This window comes from Tamandua tetradactyla, chromosome 12 (genome assembly GCF_023851605.1).
Source record: "Tamandua tetradactyla isolate mTamTet1 chromosome 12, mTamTet1.pri, whole genome shotgun sequence".
In the NCBI taxonomy this organism is placed as follows: Eukaryota; Metazoa; Chordata; class Mammalia; order Pilosa; family Myrmecophagidae; genus Tamandua; species Tamandua tetradactyla.
This window is the reverse complement of record NC_135338.1, coordinates 23051868-23069512: the sequence shown is the minus strand read 5'-3', so window position 1 is coordinate 23069512 and position 17645 is coordinate 23051868. Positions and strand designations below refer to the sequence as shown.

Below are 17645 nucleotides of genomic sequence, written 5' to 3'. Positions count from 1 at the left end.
AGGGTTTTGTAGATGTAATTAAGGTATGATGACGTCATACTGGATTAGGGTGGGCCCTAAACCCAGTGACTGTGTCCTTACGGGAAGAGGATAGGACACAGAGACACAGAAGGAAGAAGGCCGCATGACGATGGAGGCAGGGGTTGGAGTGATGCATCTACAAGCCAAAGAATGCCACGGGTTGCCAGCAGCCACTAGAAGCTAGGGAGAGACAAGGAAAGATTCTCTTTAGAGTCTTCAAAAGGAGCATGGCCCTGCTGGCTTGACTTCTAACCTCCAGAATGGTGAGAGAATACATTCCTGTAGTGTTAAGACACCCAGTTTATGGTACTTTGTTACACTAGTCACCGCAAACTAGTCTATGTAAATAAAATTGTCCTTTCATGCCTATCCTTCCAGATGTGGATAAAATGCATACCTACAGGTATCTAAGTATCAGTAATGTCATTGTCTTAAAATATGAATTCCTAACCAGGTTGTGCCCATCCCCATTTTTTTTTTAAGACACTGGATATAACACCTAACACAGGACAGAGGAATGTGGATTCTAAAATGGACCCACTCACGGTGGATTCCCCTGGGTTTATCAGAACTGAAATTGGGCCTGAGCTCTTTGCTTTTCCTTTTTTTCCTCTTAGAAATCAAATTGCAGACAAAAATTTTCTCACTCTGCACTCTTGAAAGGAAGGACTCATTTCCAGTGTAACTTGGTTAGCTAGACATCTTGCCCCAAATTTGTAACTATGAATGATTTCTACTCAAATTTCTGTTAAAACGAAACAGTCAATATTGCAAGAATAGGAGAGGAATGTCGGGAGGAGAGCAGAGTTGGGGTAGAGATACAAACGATACGGACCACAAAGGAAGGGCGCAGAGGCTCAGAGCGTCAGGAAGCAGCGGCTGTGGGGAATGGCGAGCAGAATTCCGTGGTCACCACGGGGCTTCTATTCGGAGCAAGCCACGGGCTTTTCTACTTCATGGTGACAAACTATTTAACGAAAGCAATGGGAGCTTTTCCAAGCTGCGAACAGCAGAGTGCCTTTCAGAGGACTGCTGTACATTGCTGAGCGCTCGCTGTGTGCTGAGACGCTGTTCTAAATACTGTCAAACTCTTGGATGTAGGAGCTGATAAACTGTACCGAGGCCCAAATATTTGTCGCACCTCCTTGGGCAAGGATTGTGTTCTTTCCCCCACTGACTCAGTGCTTCACAATGTGACTTGCAGTGACTGCCCCGGGGCCTGGAGGGGATCATACATCCATGCCCCTCGGAACTCAGGAGTTTCTTGAGACTTTTCTTCAATTAGTGAAAAGTGAGTGCAAGTCAAGTACGTGAATTCTGAGCAGACAGGTGCTTCCTGAATCATATTCTCATTGTCTCTCTACCCTGCCCCCTAGCACGGAAGTGGCATGGGTCCAGACAGGGGCTGCCCTGTGGGCATGGGACGGAGTGAAAACGAGGTGGATGAGAAGAGCTGAAACTGATCCACAGTGAAAGTGGAGCATGAGCAACAAGGGAAATGGAGGTTCAGAGAGGCTAACTGCCCAAGAACACACTGCCAGCAGATGGCAGCGTCTTTCTAACTGTGGAGCCTGTCTCTTTACTGCCCCTTGCAGCCAGTTGCCTTAAGCATGCATTTTACAGCGCCAGGAAAGCCTGACACTGCAGGGTTGTCCTTCCTGCCCACTACAAAGGCGCATTCTCAGTTCTCGCCTTCCTTGACTTCCCCAGACCAAGGCCCTGTTAGCCATTCCCTGTTTCTCCAAACTCTCCTTTGGGGGAATTCCATGACCTTGTTTCTTTCCCCACCTCCTTCTTCAGCATTTCTCCTTTACCTCATGAATCAGCATGACTTTGTTGATACAGCACAGGCTTTAAAATCAGAGAGACTCCAAAAAGTTAAACCCAGGTTCTTCCTTTTACCAGCTGTGTGGCTCTGGGCAAGGTACTCATCCTTTCTGAGCCCCAGTTCTTTAAACAGAAAACTGGAATTAAAAAAACTGAAATTAAATGAACATTATTAAATGAGCTAGCATGCGTGAAGAAAGCATGTGAACCATGAAACCCCACACGTGCCCCCTTATTTCCTCACTCGCTTGCCTGAAGGGCTCTTTCGTACCACTTGTCCCTTCAGTTCCCCCTCTGATGACACTTACCCACACGCTGGGCTGCACCCATAGGGGTCTCCCTCTCAATAAGTTGAACTAAAAGATCCAGAAACAAATCACTTAGATCCATCAGCAACTGTATCAGCTCAGTCTTCAATATCTCTCTGGAGCTTGACCTCCTCGCATCACCTCCTCAGCTCCCACCCTCGTCCAAACACCCATTCTCTCTCACCCAGATCCCCGCAACATTCTCACGGCTGCTCTCCCTGCTTCCTCACTCTGCTAATGTCTCCACACAGGCCCCAGGATGGGCTTATTATAATGGAAGATCAGTCACGTCCTTCCTGCACTACCGCCTCCCAAACGCTTCTTTCTCGCGCCTTGCAATGGCCTGGCTGGAGCTCCCTGTGTTGCTCCTCCGAGCTCACCTCCTCTGACTCTCCATCACCCACTCCACACAGGCCACACTTGGCTCCTTACAGCTCTTTGAATACCTCAAGCGGCGTCCTACCACAGGGTCTTCGTCTCTGTTCTCCCTTCCGCCACAAACGCTCTTCCCTGAGACCCGCATGGGTCACTCACCCGCTTTCTCCAGGTCTTCACTCAGATCTCCCTGGATCAGAGGCGGCCTGCCCCGACAGCAGCCACGGAAGCAGCACTCCACCTTGCGTCACGGCCGCTTTCCAGACCCTCCTCCTCCACCGTGTCAGCAGTATTGTCACCTGAAATATTGCATGTTTGTTTGCTTAATTTCTCTCTCCTCTACTAGAATGTAAGCTCATGAAAGCAGGGACTTTGTTTTGCCAACTGCTATATGCTCAGTGCCTAAAAGGACTGCCTGACACAGTAGGTAGCCAGTCCATTTTCGCTGAATGAATCATTGGATGGATGATATTGGACTCAAACTAAAAAGTCACAGCAAGGAAAGCATACAGTAGGAAGCAGAGAGAACCAGGAAAATGGAACAGACACAGAAAAAGGCAGAAAAGAGACTGCATATCCCAGGAGAGATGGAGAGGCTTCCATTCCTGACTCCAAGGCCTGGTTGTTTCCTGTCCTGGGAAATGCATGAGGTTTCTGTTGTGCTCGTATAAGACAACACACACACACGTTCACACACAATTTACTGAAGCTACCTTGAGTGGGTTTCTGAATCTTGCAACCTGATGATCCCACACAATGGCAGCGTATAAATAACACAGCACCAAGCACACAGGTGTTCATTAATTCGAATTCCTTTTCTCCCATCAAAAACGCTAGCTATGTACAGTTCCGAATCTTCACTTTCCGATACCATTGTTTCCTGTACAGTTCGCCTCTCTCTCTCTCACACACACACAATCTCACTCATCCAGGCTTCCTTCACTGCCTTCCCACCTACTCATTTCCAGCACCACCTCTGTCCTTTGAACTTGCCATGTTCTATGCTGCTTCTCCTGTAAAACTGGCACCCCCCCCCAACTGCTCTGTCTTTGATAATGACATCTTTGATTTTTAGTAATTCTGGTTAGAAACTTAAAGGTCATATTTAATATACATTTCCTTCATCCCTACATCTGTCCACATGGCCTGTTAATTCTTTCCAAACACTTCCTAGAATCACCCTTGTTTCTCCATTTACATCAGTAGAGTCATTATAGCACTTCATCCAGGGATCCTTTCTCTGGCCCTCCAGAACAAACCACAACCTCCATTTTAGGCTCTAATAGCTACCTCTACTTTTTCTTCACTGACCACTCTTTCCAACTACTTACTTGTGGAAGGATTTAATAATGTCTTTTTCCTCCTCTAGACTATAAACTCTACAGGGCAGACTCTCAATAAATGCCACTGGATGGGTGAACAGAACTATTTTTCTTTCTATGTTTCATTTGTCCTCATCTCTGGCTAAAATGTAAGTTCCCGGAAGGATGGAGCTGTGTATTAATACTATTTGTATCCCTCTAGCTTTGCCCCAGTGCTTAGAACAAAATCAGGAGCACACTAGGTGCTCAGTAAATAGGGGTTTATTAATTGCTGGCTCTCTGTCTACTGTCCAGATGCTGAGCTTGTTTTGGGAGAGGTATGTCCTCACTCCCCAGTGGCTGGTCAGACAACTGGGCCCTGCGGGCTCCAAGGACCTGGTAACCAGGAATGTCATTGTTTCCAAAGCGGCTCACCAGGCTGGTGAACTTTCTTTCCTTTGCTTGTGGATAGGCAATAATTAGAAACAGCAGTCATAGGCACATCGCCTTCCCTAGAGCACCCTGCCGGATGCGCGAAACACATGTAGCTGTGAGACCACCTGCCAAGAAGAGAATAGAAGGATCGTTTGCTGAGCATGGCAGGGGTGATGGCTAAGGGAATGAATCCACTGCATAGCAAATAGCTGCCCCATCTTCCCCAAAGCCCTAAATAATTTTTCTATGTGAAAAAAAAAAGGGGGAGGAAACAATACACAATTAATTTTTCATGTAGATCAACCCACTTGTAAGCTTAGGGAAGAGCTGTGCATGCTAAGAGCTGAAACTGAGGCGCCGCAGTTGGCCAGGCTCAGACAGAGTCATAGTGATGAAGCTGAGGAAGCAAGGACAAGGCAAGAGAGGAAGGAAACCCCATGAGGCGCCTTGGTGAGGGGGAGGTGCAGAGCAGAGGGTGTCTGTTTATTCTCTTTTGTCCTTTGAGGGCCTGCTGTGTGCCCTGACTGATCACGTTCATTACCACATTTAACAGAAATTTAACAACCTGTTTTCCTCGTTTTATAGATGAGGAAATCGAGGCTCAAGAAAGTTTGGCACATTGGCCAAGGTTGTCCAGCCAATGGAATACGGAGTCTGGATTCCAAGTTCAGGGCTCACTCCCTCTCCTGCACGCCTGTGTTTCCCAGCAGGTTTCTAGGCAGACGCGGGGTGACCATCTGTCTGAGATCTTGTGGTAGGTTCGCCTTCACAGGAGGGCAGGTGCTTTTAGCAGGGTTGTCCAATCCAGATTTTCCCATATGTGCTGTAACTGTTTAACCTCTCTGCTTTAGCCCCAAAGCGATGAAGAGAGGAGAGAGGCAGAAGACAGGCTCTGGCTTTTCCAGCAGATTCTTTCTGCGGCTCATTACTGGCAATTGAAGGCATTTGGTGAGGGACATACATTGTCCCTCCCAACACTATGTCTAATACTGCTACGGAATACATTGCTAGCATAGAAGCTAAAAACAGCCCCCTCCCCACCCCTCACCCCCAGACTTACAATCTATCACTTAACTTGTGGTAAAAACAGCCCCCTCCCCACCCCTCACCCCCAGACTTACAATCTATCACTTAACTTGTGGTGTGACCACACTCAAATATTTAACATCTCTGAGCATCTCTTTCCCCTAATGGAAGAGAAGAAAACACCTACTTCCTAGTGTGTTTGTGAGGATTGGACAAGTTAGTACATGGAAAAGGCTTAGAACAGTGCCTGGTATACAGTAAGAACTCTATAAACATTACTTGCGATTAATAATGATATTATTAATCACAGGTAATATTCCTTTCCTTCTGTCCCTAGAAGGAAAGGAATTGCCCATTTTTCTCTGAGACACTGTCTAAATAAACTCTATTCATATAGAAACAAGTTCTTTCCCCACAACAGAGGTTTAAATATTCAGGAGCTAGGATTCTTGGTTGCATATAAGAGAAATCTACTCAGGCCAGAATTGGCAAAAAAGAGAAAAGTCAGTGAAATGGAGAAACAAAAAATGAGAATGAAATTAAGAATTCCAAGAGGGTTCTGAAACTAAGGCCTGGAGGGGTACAGGAAACTCCAGAAACCCCACTCTCCATCTTTTCTTTCAGCATACCTGCTTCATTCTTTGCCTATCTGGGATAAATCTTTATTACCTGCATGATTTGGGGCAAATTAATCTCTTGGTTAACTTCTTAGAAGGTTGTTGCAGAGGTAAAACGAGTCAATATCTATAAAGTGCTTAGTATGTCACAAAGTAACACTTAGTATGTTAGTGTTGACCATTGTTGTTATTCTTTCTGCTTAGCTTTTCCTGCTATTCTGTCCCCAAGGTGGAAAACAAGACTGCTGTCCACTCTAGAGTTTTTCCAAATCTTCCCTTCAGGAGAACAATCCAGGCTGCCCTCTTTGGCTGAGATGTGCCTCTGGTCAGTATGGGTGGTGGGCCTTCCCTGTGGCCATGTGGATGGGGTTGGGGGCTGGAAGTGGCACATATTCCCTGAGAAGGGGATTGAAAGGATGACCCACATCCAAGGCCTTTTCATCCTACCTACTGAATCCTTTCTTCTCTTGGAAAAGCCCCTCAAACAACCATGAAGGGAGGTGTAATCTGTTGCCTAGACTTCCACTGTAGGACAGACCCACCCTGCCTTCCAACCCCACACACTTTCATTGGTTTCCCTTAACACCTAGAATAAGATGCACATTTGTGACTTTAGTTTACTTTACAAGGCCCTCCTAGATCTAGCTCTTGTCTGCCTCTCAGGCCTTATGCAGGCTCCTTCGCCACTGCCAGCATGCTGGCCTTTTTTCTGCTTCTTTTTTTTTTTGCATGGGCAGGCCCCGGGAATCGAACCTGGGTCCTCTGGCATGACAGGCGAGAACTCTGCCTGCTGAACCACCATGACCCACCCTTTTCTGCTTCTTAAACACAGTAAGAGTGTTGCTTTCCCAGGACTTTGTATGTGCCATTCTTGCTGCCTAGAATATCTTTCCCCAAGATAGCCACATGACCGTGTCTTTTCCATCATTCAGATTTCTCCCAAGAGCCCTTCCCTGACCTCCTTATCTGTCGTTGCCCCATCACCACCCCCACTCAAACTCTGTACATCACCCTGTGCTCATTTCTTCATACCGGTGAGCACTGTCTGATGTGATCTTGTCTGTTTATGGGTTTACTTGCTTGCTTTTCAGTCTATCCCCTATGGAACATAGATCTCATGATAGTAAAGTTCTTGTTTGTCTTATTCACCCTGGTGTCCCTCATGCCAGGAACCAAAGCTTAATATACAGTACATACTAGTAAATAATGGTGGAATGAACAAATCCATGAATACATAAATTCTGAACATACTATCATGTGAGTGGTAGACTCAGAGTTTGTCTATGCTGCAGATACTGTTACCTGACAAAGGTCGTAGATTCTTTTGCCCAAAATGCTCATAACCAATTTTTGAGGCACCGGGGTTCAAAGAGAGAAAGAGTTTATTAATAGGTGTATAGTAGGAGAGCAAATGGTCTAATGGCCCAAAATCTGTCTCCCTGAACTGCAGTAATTCTGATAGTTTTATTAAAGAAAAGATGAGTAGGGTTTAGGATAATGAGCACAGTGGCCCCGGATGATGTAATTAGAGGTGATCTAATTATTGAGCATGCGCAGATGGAGTACATGCTTAGTCACAGAACATATGTATGAAAATGACAGCCTTAATATGATAATGGATGTGATTGTTGGTATTATAATTGGGTATAAGTGACTTATAGTTTGAAGTCTAATCTACTGCTCATGTCAGGTGGGCCCGTTTTGGCTAGATCCAATCTCGGTTGTCCAGATAACTTTGGACTTGGGGTGGGTTAGTTCTGGGCTGACCCAAGACCCTTCATTAATGTGGTAGTTGGATTCAGGTGTCAACTTGGGCAGGTGAAGGTGCCTAGTTCCATTGCTGTGGGCGTGAGCCAATGGCATATGAATCTCATCTGTTGCTGATTATATCTGCAGTCAGCTAGGAAGCATGCCTGCTGCAATGAAGGATGTTTGAGTTAATTGGCTGGTGCTTAAATGAGAGAGTTCAACATAGCACAGCCCAAGCAGCTCAGCATACCTCATCTCAGCACTCACAGCTCAGCCCAGGCCTTTGGAGATGCAGAAAAGAATCACCCAGGGGAAAGTTGTTGGAACCCAGAGGCCTGGAGAGAAGACCAGGAGAGAGCACCCTGTGCCTTCCCACGAAAGAACCTGAGTTGAAAGCTAGCTGCCTTTCCTCTGAAAAACTATATGTTAAGTAAATAAATCCCCTTTTATTGAAAGCCAATCCATCTCTGCATTCCGGTAGCTAGCAAACTATAACAATTAATAAACATTAAGAGCTGTCTTTAGTAATAACAAGACTCCAGAGTTGAAAAACTGGATAACTGAGTACACATGAAGGTTAGTCACAAGGTTTTTACAATCACAGGGCAGAAGATAAGAGCTATGCAATCATTATCAGAGATCAAGGCAGCTGGATTACAATTTTGAGATTTCAGGTATTTCCCTCTGTCTGCTCCAATACACCAGAAAGCAAAAAGGAATATCTATCTAATGATTCAGTGATCAAAATGATCCCCTAAATCCTGACTTCATGGTTACACTGCCATTGGTAATCCTTCCCAGTCTTGCAACATCCACCCCAGCATATCAACAAGAAGTCATCAGGGTCTGCTGGCATTGTTAGCTTCTCCAGTGCCGGTATTATGCAAGGCTTACAAACTGTTTTTGGAAAATTAGCACCACGCTTTTTTCCACTGCTCTGGTTTTACTTGTTATACCCAACTACTGATAGTAGAGTTCTTCTATTACAATTTTAAATATTACTAAATAACATTTATTGAAGATCAAACCTAAGTCAGGCTTTTTTCCCCCTTTAGTCCTGTGCAACCACAGAAATTCTCCAAACTTACAGTTTATTATCTAATTTTATTATCACCCAAGGACGCAGGATGATTTATTTGTTTACATAGGTTTAGATTATTCAAATATTCCTTTATCTGCTCTGTAACAGCCGTTCTTTTTCTATGTCCTCAGTTGTATCTTATTGGATGTCTTTGTTTTGTTTTAGTAAGCATCATGGAAGAAAAACTAAAGCATCTCTTGGAAAGAAAAACTAAACAAAGTGAATTTTTTTTTCTTCCTAAAATGAATTCACTCAGGCTTTGGAATGTCTTTGTACTGCTTATCTCCCCAGGTTTTCTTAGCACCCTTCAAGAGAAAGAGAAGAAGTAGAAATGCCACCAACTACCCAAGAAGTTTCTAAGCAAAAGTATCCAAGACTTCAGAAAGATTTTCTGAGCAACATGGTGACTTAAGTATCCAAGTCTTCAGAAAGGGTTTTACAAAAGATTTTGATTACAAACATTAACTGGCCCTTGATCTTCACAGCATGCAGAAAAGAAAAACAGTTTAAGGAATCACACCTGTCCATCTGACTCCAGCTTGCTTTCCTTAGCAGTTTTTTCGTTTCCTCTCTGGAATCTACAAGTTGCTGAATGAGAGAATTGAGTTGGGGCTGGACTGTAGAAGACCCACCGGGATCTTGGAGGTCTCTGGTACTCTGTCAGGATCCCTTAGTGGGTCATCAGATCTGTCCCTTCCCTACAAATTCCTCTTGGCTCTGTACCTCTCTTCAGTTGTAGGGCCTGGCAATGGGGATCTTAGCTCAGAGAACCTGGGGTCTCTAGACCTTATCAGAATGGAGTCATCTCCCCAAATTTTATGTAGAAATCAATGGATGCCCTGAGCAGCTATAATGGTGGCCTCCTTTCAGCAAAGATCTGAGGCAACTTAGGTCAGACATGAAATTAATTCTCTTCTTTAATGAATTGCTCAGGGAACTTCCTTTTTCCAATTTTCCTTCTGGTTTCAAAGTTTTCTTTAGTCTCCTTTTCCTGTCTTCTCAATCCCTCCCAGGGCCAGAGCTGTTGAAATTGTTTTTTTCCTGCTGAACCCTCACAGTTTATGGTTATCGGTACCGAAGCTTCCCTGTGGCTCCTGAGTTCCCCAATCATTTGCTTCCTAATAGGAAGCAGCAGATTTACAGTGGTTACATTGTCTTCTTTCCAAGTCATAAAATTTTTGTCATGTGATTTAAGAACCTCTCGGATGCTGCACAGGTCTCCCAGCAGATAACAGAAGTTAACCTCTGTGAGTGTCCTGCTATTAGATTCTGTATTTATGGTGACCCGGGACCAGAGTAGCCAGGCCATCACCAGCTGGTGGGTGAGATTCTGAGAACATTTTAAAAATCCAGCTCCCACTATGTGCTAATGAGGTGTTAATTAATATGACTAACTTGAATATAGCAGATGAAGGCCATAAAAGTCATTCTGCTCAATGTGGCTGACCCACAGCCCCTTCTTAAAGCCAAAAGATGGTGGAGCCATTTTGCTCTATTGAAAGCACTGCAGGAGGAAACAGAAAAAGCTCTATTCTCTCTATGTGCTTCTTTATTTTTATTCCTTGCACCCCTTCCTTATCCCCATGTTAGAATGGAAAGCATTGCTGCTAACTTTCAATTGTATCCAACATCAAAGAAAAATATGGGCACTATGCAGTGTTTTTTATTTGAAGAATATACCCCCCCCCCATGAATGCAAAGCCTTTTACAAAAATGTCTTTCCCTAAAATAGGAGAGGAGAAGGATTTCTTTAAAATGTAAAGACCTAGGCACAGAAGATGACTGAAGGTCATTTGGGAGTCAAAGATAGAATAAGAAATGGACATTGGACTTCCCCGGAACTTTGTGGTATGCAGCCCTCGCTATGCTACACGGTGTTTTGGATCAGCGACCGAAGGCAGGCAATGGCTGAGGGAGAGCAGGCAATGAGAGCTGGCCTGGGAATCTTGGCTTTGGGTTTTCCCAAGGCTCTTTAGTTTGACCAGAACTTTCCCGAGTTCAGGTCTACACTGTCATTTTGCAAGAATTAGACAGAGATGCCAGCCTATTGGACTGCCAAGCCACCATCCAACCTTGGCTCACAACACTGAAATCATAATTAAACTGACACAGGTTTTCATAAAGGGCCCAAACTAGGAAACTCGACATTTACAGATAGGATAGGAACAGCATGACTGCTTATGTAAATTACATCATAAAATGAAAAGGAATTTAATTATTTTCTGTAGTTTTGACAGCAACACAAAATGATTTTCAACAAAATATTTAACAAGAAATTTTTTTCATATTAAATCCTAAGAGACTTATTTTATGGTAGCAGTTACCCATTCATAAACAATTAAAAGGCAACTTATGTAAACACAACCTAATATTCTTAATTAAAACTGAGAAAAATGTTGATTTTTAAAATTGCCTTTTTTGTGTGTTGAAGCAATGTGTAGTGATATATGTAAAACAGCTTCTGTGCTCCATTTTGTTGAAAATTTCGTCATGGTTGTATAATGAATTGTATTAGGAAAAGGCAACTTAGGTAGGGTACAAGCCCAGGTTTTGAAGTTAGTTTCATGGAGTCAAATGTCACGTCTATCACTTACTAGCTGTGGGACTCTGGGCAGTAATGTGGCCTCTGAACCTCAGTTTGGCAATAACCATCTCCACTTTATGAAGTGGAGGCATAAATGAGTTAATTTATGTGAATCTCTTAGTTCTGTCCCTGCCGCATAATAAGCACTTGAGAAACGATAATGATTATTATGAAGAGGAATGTGACACACTTCAAATATGCCTATGTAAATCATGATGGGGGTGGGGGATGGGGGTGGGCGGATGTGGAGGGAAAGAGTGAAGGATCACCCACTATATTAGATGCAGCAATTGGAGGAAAGGACATTTTGCCTAGGAAAGTTGAGCAACGCAAGAGAAAGATGAGTATTGCTTTAGGAGAAAGAAACACTCAATAGAGTTAGAGAGACAGGATGCTTGACTCTTTGAAGACTGTAACTCAAAATGAGAGAGAGAAAGAAAATGTAGTTGCTCAGACCACTACAGCCCATCACTTAGAAGTGTTCAAAGATCTGACTGGTTTGGCTAAGGCCAAAGTCATCTTGCCTAAGGCAAAGCCCCTGTTCTTCCACCTGAAAAAGGACCTGGACCCTCCTGGGGCATGTGAATGGCCAGAAGGTCCCTAACACAAGTTAGTCTTGGTCCTTAAGGACAGTTTTAGTGTTAGACTCAGCAGGTGACGATGCCATCTTGACAGGAACCAAGTCGGTTGGGTAGAAGACCTAGAGTTCTCCACCTAAGTTTTAATTTTCTTATCTATGCAATGATGACCTCAAAGGATCATTTCGAGGATAAAATGACATAGAATAATGTCTAGCACACGGTAAGCACTCAAATATTAGTGATGATGAAGAAGAAGGGGAGGAAAACTATGTCATGCAATGTTAGCTAAATCCAAATTTTCCAAGAGAACTGTCTTTTAGAATTTAATAGGAGAATAATCTTTTTCTCCAAAAGAAATTGATATATAATATCAGTTTATATATATGAGAATATAATATAATGTTTTGTTTTGTCTGTTTTATCCGTGTTCAGGATTCTCAAAGCTAAATTTTAATCCAGTGTTAACGTATTTGCTTTTTTCTTTCCTTGATTCTAGTATTCCATTTTATTATCCTTGTCTTTTATGTCCTTGGTTGTGAGTTGCCTGAAATTCCTTCTGGAAGAGGTGAGATATAAAAAATAAAGAGAAGGCACTCCATAAAAATTTGCTGAATTTATTGAATTGTCAAGTCTTTCCACATAAACCAGGCTGCCTCTGAAAAACTGGTAAGCACAAGAGAGAGCAATAACAGAAAAACATTCTCCTTATTTTCTTGTGTATCAAAATTCTACCCAGGAGTGCTCACTTTGGCAGCTCATATACTAAAATTGGAACAATACAGAGAAGATTAGCATGGCCCCTGTGCAAGGATGACATGCAAATTTGTAAAAAATATGGATTTTTTAAATTAAATTTTTTAAAATATTAAATATTTTTTAAAGAAAAAAAGAAAAAAAAATTCTACCTATAGCCATAATGCAAATCCCCTTTCCCTTGTGCGAGGATTCGAGGGATTTTGTCCCCTACACAATCTCGTGCATTTCTTAAGTTACACAGGGTGTTTAAGTTCATTAGAAAAAATTTACAGGGTCTAATGTAACTAACAAGTTTGTGTCAATTAAAGCGAACTGACAATATGGCAGAGAGTGTCTCAACCCAAGGCTGAGGGACCCTGTGGAAGACTCTTAGTGCTGGTGGAGCCAACAAACATTTCCAGTCCCCATTCTCCTGCCTGGCTCTCTTATAGAGTTGGGAAGGCTGAATTCTTGTTTTCCAGCTTCCCTTGCATGCAGGAATGAACAAGTGACATCATTCTGGGCAACCGATATAAACTGATGTCTGATGTCTGCTGGCACTTCTTGGAAGGTTTTTGGTTTTCCAAATTAAAAAGTTCCACCTTTTTTTTTTTTTGTCCCTTCTGCTTTCTTCTTTCCTTGAATACAGATATGATGGCTTGAGCTACAGTAGTCATGTGGCAGCTGTGGCAGATTGAACTGTGGATTTTAGGCATATTCTTGGTGTGTATTCTGGTGGGTATGGACCCATGAATAATATCTCTTCAAGATGTTACTTCTGTTAAGGTGTGGTCTCAGTGAGGCAGGTTGGGCTTTAATCCAGATGACTGGAGTCCTTTATAGGTGGAATGTAAGTCAGATGGAGAGAGAAGCCAGGAGAGGCCTCCATGTGCATTGTCATATGACAGAAAAACCAAGAACAAAGTATTGCTGGCAATGAACCCCAAGATGCCACAGTCTTCAGGAAGAAAGCATCACCTTGCTGACACCTCGATTTTAGACTTCTTCTAGCCTCTAAACCACAAGCCAGTAAATCCCCAATGTTTAAGCAAACTCATTTTATGGCATTTGCTTTAGCAGCTGGGAACTAAAACAGCAACTGTGAAAGACATGCCAAGAGAGTGCCTGAGGACTCAGTCCTGACATCATTTAACCACTGAACAAACACAAGCAACTGCCTACCTCCAGATTTCTTGTTTAAAGGAAAAAAAATTCCTGTCTATCTAAGCTACTGCAGTGATAGTTTTCTGTTACTTGCAGCTGTATGCTTTCCTAAATGGTATAGATCCTCTCATTTCTATCTTCTGATTCTAACTCAAAATGCAAACTTTTAGGGAGAAGCAGAAACCTAAGCTGATGAATGGCTGCTTTTTGGAAATTTTAACTAAAAGTTATCTAGTGAAAAGCATTGGCAATGTTTGCAGTATTTCTTGCATCATTTTTGTTTTATCTAAAAGTTAGCCATGATCCACCAGCCTCACGGGAGATATGATGGTCAACAAGTCACTTGTATTGTAACGTGACATTTAATTAAGTCACAGAGGAGCTGTATCTTACATGGGGGTAGTTCCACAGTCAGTGCACGTTATGACGAGCAAATATGGTCAAAATTATCCATGAAAACCCTTATCATAGTGATTTGAACAGTGAATAAAAAAAGTATTTGCAAATTTCCCTTGGGGGAATGATGAGAAAGAGGGAAAATTCAACTTCCCCATTTGGAGAAGGCCTGCTATTCTCACAAGCAGTGGGGACAACAAAATCAATAGGCCGAACTCTCAATCTTGGGATTTGTTCATATGAAACTTATGCCCGCAAAGGATAGGCTAAGCCTACTTAAAATTAGGCCTAAGAGTCATCCCCAGAGAACCACTTTTCTTGCTCAGATGTGCCCTATCTTTCAGTGAACACGATAAACAAACTCATTGCCCTTCCCTCTCTACATAGGACATGACTCCCAGGGGTGTAAACCTCCCTGGCAATATGGGACAGAAATCCTAGAATGGGCTGGGACTCAGCATCAAGGGATTGAGAAAACCTTCTTGACTGAACGGGGAAGAGAGAAATGAGACAAAATAAAGCGTAAGGGCGGGCCACAGTGGCTCAGCAAGCAGGGTTCTCACCTGCCATGCCAGAGACCTGGGTTTGTTTCCCGGTGCCTGCCCATGCAAAAATAAATAAATAAATAAAGTGTCAGTGGCTAAGAGATTTCAAATAGGATTAGAAGTTATCCTGGAGGTAATTCTTACATATTACACACATAACCCCTTTTTTAGTTTAAGGTGCATTAGAGAGGCTGGAGGGAAGTGCCTCAATCTGTAGAGCTGTGTTCCAGTAGCCATGTTTCTTTAAGATGATTGTATAATGATATATCTGTCACAAAGTGACTGTGTGATTGTGAAAACCTTGTTCTGATGCTCCTTTTATCTACAGAATGGACAGATGAGTAAAAAATATGCAGTAAAAATAAATAATAGGAGGAACAAATGTTAAATTGGGTAGAGGGAAATTCTAGTGGTCAGTACGAGGGAAGGGTAAGGGGTATGGTATGTTTGAGTTTTTTCTTTTTTTCTTTTGCTGGAGTGATGTAAATGTTCTGAGAAATGATCATGGTGATGAATATACAACTATGTGATGATATTGTGAACCATTGAATGCAAAGCAAATATGGAGTGTTCATACTTTAAGTATGTTCATATTGTATGTTGATTGGTTTTATTATCAAACATTTAAAAATAAACATAAAAATAAATAATTTTTTAAAAACTTTAAAAAAAAAAAAAAGTTAGCCAGGTCAGAGTCTTTTTCAAGCTTCAAAAATTTTACTGGATACCATGACACATGGAGCAGTATCCTACTTTATTCTGGCCAAACAAACCACTTTAGTAGGAAGGAGAAGATGAGAGATGGGACAGGTAACACAGAAAAATGGTAAAGTAATTCAGCCCTGTAATGTTCCTTGGGCATAGATGAAAGGTCTCTCCAATACACAAAATTCTTAAATGGCTCAAATGGAAGCACAATAATGAAAAGAGTTTTCTTTTTCATTTTTGTATACAAGCTTCAAACCCAACAACCCAATCTGCTATTCCTTGAGACATTTCTTCCAAAGAAGGAAATTGAGGGAACAAGAATAGGTCCAGCCACCAAATGTAACAAAGGAAGAGTTATAATCCTCATTTTTCTAAGCCATTTCCTTTTCCTTGGTGTTCTCCAGTGATGTTGGCAAATGTTCCTGATTTTTCTGTTCCATCTTCTGAACCCCATATCTATGTTCATTTAGAGATAGGGGTCATGTCCTCCAAACTGGCAAAGAAAGCAAGGGTTCCAAGCACCCACTTCTTTCCTAACATCACTCTTCTACCACATCCCCAGATCACACAAGAATAAAGAGAACAAAACTCCACTCCCCAGGTTTGCAACACTTTCTTATGTCTCCAAAGACTCTGGCTTTTCTGAAAGGTCTTATTCTCTTTAAAGTTGTATAGGTTCCTCAGGAGACTCCTTTATTTTTTTTTCCAGATATAGTTCCCCTATATCATATATGAGACTCTGAGAAGAATCTAAGGGGACACAGAGTTCCTACCTGAATTGTGTTCTTTGTCCCCATCTCAGACCTGAGGAAAATCTTTTTATAAGTTACATCAGACACCATGCTTGTACTTAAGGGAAGGGAGGCTTGCTACTTTAGAAGCCAAGATCGGGAAAGCCTGAGATGAGGCTATCGGGATCATCCTTCCCAAGGGGTCAGTTGGTAACTGCTACCTCTTTGTGTAACCTCTGGATTAAGGAAAATTCTGACACAACATTAACTTGGGAAATCCATAAAAGGAAAAGATAACTCTCTAATTATTTAAAAAGCAGTATCAATCCATTCCTTTATTTAACACAATTTATTGAATGATTATTATGTGCCCAGAACTTAGAATAATAAGACACAAACCCTGTTCTCAAGCAGTTCACAATATGGTGGGAGAGATGGAGAAAAAGATATCATAATATGGTATGACGAATACTATGATAGAGTGGTCCTGGAGTGGAAAAGTCTTCCTAGGAAGTACTGGGTGAGGAGGCCAGTAGTTAGACTCTCTAGGAGCTGTATGTAATCAGAGTCCATGTCTGCCAATACTGGGGCTTCATGTTACCTGCACCCCAGAGAATTAGAGCTTCTTTTCATTTGGACCCAGCTGCCTGCACTATGAGCAAAGCTCATCCACACAAAGACTGTGTATCTTCACTCTAATGCTTTTCAGTTATCCTGGATACTGCCTCCCTAAGCAACTGTGAGGTTGAGAAGATCCCAAGACCTAAACAGTTGGTGAATCTTGAGTGGTAGAGCCATACTTCTATATGATCATTTCTTTAATGGTTCAATGGTCAAACAACGTTGTATTAATGTGCCATGTATTATCTACCCAGTTTCCTTTTTGTTGCATGTTTATATTGCTTATTAACATTTGGTGATGAGCATCCAATAAATAACTTTTAAGCAGCATTTTATATGGTACACACAAGTTAACTGTCTGTGGTAGTTAGATTCAGGTGTCAACTTGGGCAGGTGAAGGTGCCTAGTTCTATTGCTTGGACATGAGCCAATGGCATGCGAATCTCATCTGTTGCTGATTACATCTGCAGTCAGCTAGGAAGCATGCCTGCTGCAATGAAGGATGTTTGATTTAATTGGCTGGTACTTAAATGAGAGAGCTCAACATAGCACAGCCCAAGTAGTTCAGCATACCCCACCTCAACACTTGCAGCTCAGCCCAGGCCTTTGGAGGTGCAGAAAGGAATCACCCTGGGGAACACCGTTGGAACCTAGAGGCCTGGAGAGAAGGCCAGCAGAGATTGCCCTGTGCCTTCTCATGTACGAAAGAGCCTCAATTGAAAGTTAGCTGCCTTTCCTCTGAAGAACTGTATGTTAACTAAATAAATCCCCTTTTATTGAAAGCCAATCCTTCTCTGTTGTGTTGCATTCTGGCAGCTAAGAAACTAGAACACTGTATAA

General features: G+C 42.4%; 1 long non-coding RNA gene and 1 other non-coding gene across 2 annotated transcripts; both read left to right on the top strand.

Moving 5' to 3' along the window:
* Positions 1–55: 55 nt before the first annotated feature.
* LOC143651265 (uncharacterized) lies at positions 56–10343 on the top strand. Its single transcript, XR_013159941.1, has 3 exons — positions 56–284; positions 6115–6235; positions 9032–10343. It is a non-coding gene; the product is annotated as an uncharacterized LOC143651265 (long non-coding RNA).
* A 2300-nt stretch (positions 10344–12643) lies between these two features.
* LOC143652924 (U6 spliceosomal RNA) lies at positions 12644–12750 on the top strand. Its single transcript, XR_013160970.1, has one exon. It is a non-coding gene; the product is annotated as a U6 spliceosomal RNA (small nuclear RNA).
* The last annotated feature ends 4895 nt before the right edge of the window (positions 12751–17645 follow it).